Below are 8,006 nucleotides of genomic sequence, written 5' to 3' on the forward strand. Positions count from 1 at the left end.
TCTTAACACAAACGATATCTTATCCGATCACCTTCTAGATCATATAAAAAAGGAAATAGAGCTATCTAAGCTACTTCATAGTACCTCAGAAACCAACTATGTAGAAACGTCTTTACGAATTGGCTTTAACGAAAGAAGTAATGGCCCATTAAAGGGAATATAACCTCAGGTATTTGGTGTGGAACACCAACGCTTGCAGCTCTGACCGCTCTTGCCTTTCGCTTTAAAAATGTTTGGCGCCACTGTACAGCGAAATTTGAAAAATTGAAGGGGTCTTCCATAAAGATTGCTTTGCAGGTTATATTCCCTTTAAAATCTATAATTTGTTCGGCTTTCACAACATTCGTAAACTACCTCAATGCTTTCAGAAGTCATTTATTCAGATGATATATAGAAGATATTTTTCAAGTCTAATGAATGTTGCACAAATTGGAATAGATGAACTGAAAAAGAAGGCAAAAGAAGAAAAGAAGGCGAAAGAAGAAAATAAAGAACAGTTTCCAAAAATAACATATTTTAACAACAACGCACCAAAAAATGAAGATGTCCTTCGTTATGTAGCAGGATTTTTAGGAAGATGGTTGAAATTGAAAAACTGCCCTAAGGAAATTATGGATAATATTGAAGAAAAAAAAGGGATAATTATTGGAAGAACTTGAGGAGAAATCAGAAATATGGATTGCCATACTTGATAGAGGAGGACTGATTCGCGTTCAAGATTGTTTTTTTAGTCTCGTTATAAGGATGAAGGTCATTTCGGACCGATATTATTCGGGATGTTTTCATGAAATAAGAAATCAAAATTTAGAGGAGACCACGAAGAATGAGATTTTAAAGGATGAATTTATTTAAGGGAATGCCAAAAAATCGCAAAAATTGATATTGAACTGAAATTTTTAAAACACATTATTGACGCTTTTTGAAATGATCGTGGAAAAGTACTCATTGGTGACGTTTTACAACAATACCAATATGACAATAAAGAATCTCTTAAGGCCAAAGAGGCTTTACGAAAGTCACTTAAGGAAAAGAGCGAACAAAACCAAAATATAAAGACTGACCATAGGGCTGACAAGGTAATTAAAGATGCTTTGCCACGTAGTAACGTCACTCCAAAAAATAAAGAAAACTCTCCGCGGAAATGTAGTTCAAAAAAGATTGTCCAAAAAAGCTAAAGCTGTGATGGTAAATGCTCCTACCGTGCAATTAATTAGTGAGATTAAAAAGCAAGAACCAAAAATTAGTGAGATTAAAAAGCAAGAACCAAAAATTAGTGAGACTGAAGATTTTAGTTTTTTGGATAACGATCCGGATAAAGATTTGTTCCTAGAATTTTTATAAGTATTTCTCTAAGAGAATAAACGTATATTTATTTTTTTTTAAGACTATTACCATTTTATTTTTTTATGATTTCGTATTGACACCAATAGCCTCTAAAACAAACCCTTTCAAGGATTCTAATTTATCAATATTTGATTGATAATGCCACACAGATGGATTGTTATTTCTACCTCCTGCCGACCTCATCCACCCAAAATATTGTTCTTGATTTAGATGTTGAGTTAGAACATACGGTGCTAATCCCAACTGTTGAGTGAGCTAAGAATAATTGATATTTAGAATAAGCGTGCGTATAATTTAAAATACCCAAGTATTATTACCCGTCATTTTTAAGCCTTCAATTGTCTCGCTACTAAGAAGCATTTTTGCCCGGTCTGCAGCAGTGTATTTTCCAGGGCGTTGATTTACGTTAGTTTTCCACTCATCAAGATATTTATTGAAATCATTTTCTAGCCACTAAAAAGAAAATTCCGATTATTAAATATTTAGAAGAGGCACGTAACTAAATAATCATTTAAGCATACTTTTAATCTATCATCGTCAATTGATTTGAAAGGCAACTTATCACTTTTCCTCTTCTGAAATCCTTCTCTGCAGTTTTTAAAAACTTGTTTAAAATGCGAATATTTAACAGTTTCTGGATAAGAATCTTTTCCAAAACAATTTTCAATAGCAGAAGCAACAGTATCACTAAGAACTTGTACAGCTAGGGATACTTTCATCTTTGCGTACGAATTTAAATATACATGGGCGTAAGTAACATTTTTGGCATGTTTAAACTCCACTTTCCTGCATAGCTGATAATGATATAACTATATTATCACTTTCCAAGAGATGTTTTCATTGTTTTTCCACATGTGACGAATTTTCGAGTCTACATAACTATTATGAAAACAGTTCCTACCTGTTTTCATTAGATGAGGTGCGGCAGAAAGAAAATAAATGCTTCTCTCCTCGTCATTTGCAAACAAATTAGGCATACTAACAAGGGCGTATCCAGGATTTTATTTCAGGGAAGGTTTTGATGGAAAATTTCAAGGGGGGGGGGGTGCTGACGAAAGTTTCACTGATTTTTATTAGGCACTCCTCCCCCCAGTCATCAGCATTTCGGGAGGGGTTAAACCCCCAAACCCCCCCCTTAAATACGCCCTTGCATACTAAAATTTATTTCAGAGCCTTCTTCTGGAAATTTTCCTGCAGCTTCAGCACACATTTTAAAGTATTTTCGATTCGCTGAACAACCATCCCCAACAATTCCATGAATTCGAAAACCATGGCTTTCCAGTTTTTCTATTGCTTCTTGCTATTTACTCCTGTTGTTGGGAAATGAGCAAAAGAAATTTTAATACTGTTAGTAATTCCCCTCAACATGAGCTGCAAAACATTTGTCGCTAAGGGTGTAGTTTCATTGGCCGTAACGTCTCTCTTCATGTCATCTAATTTATTTAGGTCTTTGTTGATATCTTCGAAGCCGGTTAAAAATCAAGTGTTTTTTTCATTTCATCCAATAATATAACGAAATACCGATCCCAATATGGTCGTTGAACAATGTTGGTTTCCTTAACCATTTCAGCAAACTTTTCTTCGAGAAACCCCGATCTTGAATTAACAACATGCCTATCTCGGTACAATGTTCTAATGCTTGGTAAATATATGCACCCAGATTTTCTTAAGACTTCATATGATGATTTTGATTTATTTTTCAAATAACTGCACCATTTTAAGAAGGTCTTATCCCATCTCATACCGTATTTTGATGTTTGCATTGCACGCAATTGCTGTCGAATAAATATGGAATTGAACGATGCAGTTGGTTACATTTTTAATTTATCTTGCAAAATTATTCTGAATTGGGAAATAACTTCTTTGGTTTTATCACGGTTGAGAGTTAATACTTTATGTTTATTAATAATTGTTTTTTTTTATTCTTCGATGAAAGAATCTTAACTGATCTCATCCTCGATAACGTGTGCAGTTGTAACATCTGCCTTTATTGGCTGGTATTAAACGGTGACAGTTTTCACTGAAAATTGTTTTCATATTTTTGGAATATATTCCTTTTTTCATTTGTTTTCGCCTTGGTTGTTTATTGAATGACTCAATAAAATCTGTATCTGAATTTCCAGCGCAAACGTTAAATTTATCAAGTTTAGATAAAAGCGAAGTTACGTCTTCATTTTTGTTAAGTTGAAAATTGGGGCACATGCTCTCAATGTCCATACATTCACCCATAACTTCAATTTTAACTTCCTTACAACTAGTAATTGTACAATCTAAAACTGCCAATCTGTTTCTGAGTTTACTGAATTTCACGCTGCTTTCAAAATGCTCTGTTGCCCAACCAAATTGAGGCGGTATATTTCTTAGGTTTAAATCATTCATAGAAACTAAGTTTTCATCCACTGGGTTCAAGAGATCCATAATGTTAGGGTCTGGATTTTCAAAAGACGGACCTTGGAATCCTTCAGTGACGATAGCATATTTGACTTGATTTAGTAACATCGGCAATTGAAAAATTAGAGCGGCCACATCCAGAAACCCATTTGGCACATTTTGCTCTTTCAGTTTTGGGCGATGGAAAGAGAGCAAAACCATCCTGAGGTGACGTTTTTTGATTGGCGTTGGTTAGACCTTTTCTGTTACATAATCCATAACAGCACCCGTACCTTGGAGATGACATCTTTCAAAACTAATAATGAAGTACAACAATATTAGTTACAAACTAAGAATTTAAATGTAAACATTGATAACACATAACCTTTGTTAGTTTAATTTTTAGATCATAATCACAGAAAATTCACTGTTGTTGAAGGAAACGCTGTTTTGCCTTTTTTAAATTCTTAAATAATTCTAAATTCATATATTTTAATTATTAATGATTAACAATCACTTAAGAAAATCATTTTCTTAACAGAGTGCCTATAACTTAAAAACTAATGCCTACACTTGGAGCAGACGATTTATTTTAAAGGCCGACTACATAAATCTTCCGTTTACTCTGTCTTTCACTGGAAGTAGGCTTACTGCAATACACGTGTCCATGCAGTCAGCCTACTTCCAGTGAAAGACAGAGTAAACCGAAGATTTATGTAGTCGGCCTTTAACCAATAAGAAAGTCTTCCATGAAAAACCGGAAATGAAGAATAAAAATTTTAAGAGATATTTTGTAATGCACTAGTAAAGGCTAAACCGGCTACTCCTCTTCTGTTTATACTCTATGCTAGAAGCAACAAACATAGCACCCCACACAAGGAGAACGCAACCCGTCAAAAGTCGTATATTTTCTTGGGTACAGTTTTCATTGTTTAGACGCTTTAGCGCCTGCTGCCGTCCGAAGGGGAAAAATCGGATAATAACTTCACCCTTTCCGTCCAATGAAATTTGTACACAACACGGCTTAAGCTTGTTTAAAGGCTAGATGCGTTCTCCTGGTGTTTGTTGCTCCTAGTTGGCAGCAAGCTAAAATATTCCACGCAATTGTCCTAATATATAAATCAAATAAACGTTTCAAAACAATCAATGAGCTATTTACAAATTAAACACCACGATTGCAACAAGAAAATATACAATTAAATTCACTAATCACTCATATACAAAATTTAGTAGTTTCTTTTTAATGATTAGGTATAAACCCATCCAGCCAACAATAAGGAGCCTTATGGCCGACCCTTGTGGGGTTCCTCTAGTTAATTTGTAAGTGGACGAAGTGAGAACTCCGTTGACCTTTATTATGTTAAGTCTCATATCTAAGTAACCTTTTATCCATTGTTATAATGAACCACCAATCCCGTAGGACTCCAACTAACTGAGGATAATTTTGTGACTCACTCCAACGAACTGAGGATAATTTGGTGACTCATTCTATCAAATGCTTTAGATAGGTCCTTAATTACTCAGTCAACCTGTTTCTGTTTCTCAAGTCTAGGAGCTACGTAGTTTATAAGTGATACTAAGTTGGTCGTTGTAGAACTTGACTTGCAGAACCCGAGTTATTCCTTTGAAAGATGCGGTACCAGGTACTCACATATTTATGTATTACTAGCTGAGAAGCCCGAGCGGAGGCCGGGCTTTCAGCTAGTTGAGTAAATTGTGGTTTAGAAAACGGAAACAACATGCACTATACTTTACATATGTAAATAAAATTATTTCAACATGCACTATACTTTAAATATGCAAATAAAATTATTTCAACATGCACTATACTTTAAATTTGCAAATTAAATTATTTTTAAATAGTAAATAGGCATTTTTTTAAATTGCAAATGTTTAATAGTGCAAAATATCATATCTTGTAATATTAACATATATTTGTTTTCTTTGATTAATTTAAGATGTAATTATGATAAAGCATTTTTGCACAAAATATTTTTAGTTTCTCCGTTCGCATGGGTTTTCTAAATTAATTACCGCAGTTTTAAGTGACACAGATAGAGGGAGGGAGGGGGGGGGCTGAGAAAAGAGAACGAACGCAAGTGAAAAGGGTCGAAGGTCGTGCCACGCAGCAGCTAAGTGAGGGGGGGTAAGTGAAATTTGCCAAGTAAAAAAAAAGTTTGTCAAGTCGTCTAAGTTTGGATTGTTACGGTAGATTTCAATTTAAATGTTTTATTAAAATTATAATCGGTGACGCCATCCGCTGTTAGCGGCGGGAACTATATACTATACAATTGACTAAATAATACTAATTTACCTTGAAAGTTATAGATGGCGCCACCCGTATAATGATAGAGTTGACGGCTGAGTGCGCCGACTGGAAATTTCAGAATTTGTTTCGCGAAACCACGACTACCGAACGCGCCTATGTCATTCTGCGGTACTATTCCCAATTAAATGGCGAAAACGGCTCAGCGTCTAGTTATATATACATATATATATATATATATATATATATATATATATATATATATATACATATATATATATATATATATATATATATATATATATATATATACATGTTCGACACGAGGACCAGTTGCTATTATGGTTGTAAATAAGAAATGTTTTGATAAAGGGTGTAATTTTAGGTCGAAAGATGGGAAGGGATTATTTTTTACATCATTCCCCAAACCAAAATCCAAATATGATAAGTGCATGAGGTGGTTAAAAGCATGTGGAAGAAGCGACTTTTCAGCACATGATATTAAACAATCACATTATGTGTGCTCATCACAATTTCCTGGAGAACTTGGACCCACTAACTTAAATCCAGATCCTTTACCATTTAGTAATACTGGTGCAAGTATTATCCCAGTAAGTATATTATATATTTTTTTCTATTATATCATAATCCATATTCATGGTTAGATTTTAAATAATCATTCTAATGTGGGAAAGTTTATTGTTACTAAAGAATTTCCAAAAAATATATTCCGATATATTACTAGATCTAATTTTCATATTAATTTTAATACTTACTTTAAACCTCCAATCGTCAATATCACGGAAAGGCTCAATATCTTTGTTTCTTTTCTGCTTCCCTTGCGCTGTATTTTTCGTGTTCAACATGTCAAAAAAGCGATTAAAATATTGAATAAATTTAACTGTCTCGGAAGCCCCTTCGCCAACAAGCTGTTCCATGGCCAATGCGACACTGTTGCTCATTACTTTTGTCGCGAATTTAACACGCATAGCGTAAAAAGGTCCTAAATGTACGTGATTTTCCGGAAGTTTTGGGCAAAGGCTTAAATGGGTAACAGAATCTTTTTTAAACGTTTCAATAAGATGAGACCATAAGATATGTTTGTTGTTTTTTTAAGAGCCTTGACTTCTGGTTACACCCACTATTAGAAAAGCAATTTCTGACCGTCTTGATGAGGTGCGGAGGGTCTGAAATAGTGTTGTAAGTCGGAAAATTTCCCGCTCGGAAAATTTTCCGTATTTTTCCGAAAAAAATAAAAAAAAGTTTTCATTCCATGATTAGTCTAATATATTGTTTGCAAATTGAAATAAAGCGGTATTTTCGCCTAATTTTTTCGAATCTGAAAGTAAAACTAAACCTCTAGACTAGTTTAAACTGATTAACAATATAACGCTATTAATGTTTTGTAGTATGTTTACTGATATTAGACATTTTATATCGATAAAAAGTTAAAAACATTAAAAACCCTTAAAAGGTAATTTATGTTTCAAATTTTTATTTTTCCGATTTGTGGAAAATTTTCCGCAATTCGGAAAATTTTCCGGAAACTTTTCTGGAACATTTTCCGCATTTTATTTTTCCGGAAAATTAACATCCCTAGTCTGAAATATAGTAAATATACCGCTCATCTCCTGGCATGGCATAGATGTTTTGGGCTCTGTAGTGGATGTTCGAGTGAGGTTCAGCTTGCGTATTGAGTCTAATCAGTTTCTGCGTACTGAGTCTAATCAGTTTCTGATTGATAGCCGATTTATCACACACTACTGTCAGTATTTTAAACCCATTAGTCTCTAGAATTTCAATTGCCTCTTGCATGATCATAAATAGTTCTTCTGTTTTCATCTCATGGCAAGAAAAGTAAGATAAAGTGTGTTTAAAATTAGTGGTCAACCCACGAACCATCAAAGACATTACGTGGCTTGCTATTGGAAGATCTGTGGATGTATTTCCTGCATTTTCAGCTTCTTTAAACTTATCTCCTGAATCGTTTGAGTGGCAAAAGCCTACTATCTCGCCAGTACTTGCT

Source organism: Leiobunum rupestre, chromosome 1, assembly GCF_980474605.1.
Source record: "Leiobunum rupestre chromosome 1, qqLeiRupe1.1.hap1, whole genome shotgun sequence".
In the NCBI taxonomy this organism is placed as follows: Eukaryota; Metazoa; Arthropoda; class Arachnida; order Opiliones; family Sclerosomatidae; genus Leiobunum; species Leiobunum rupestre.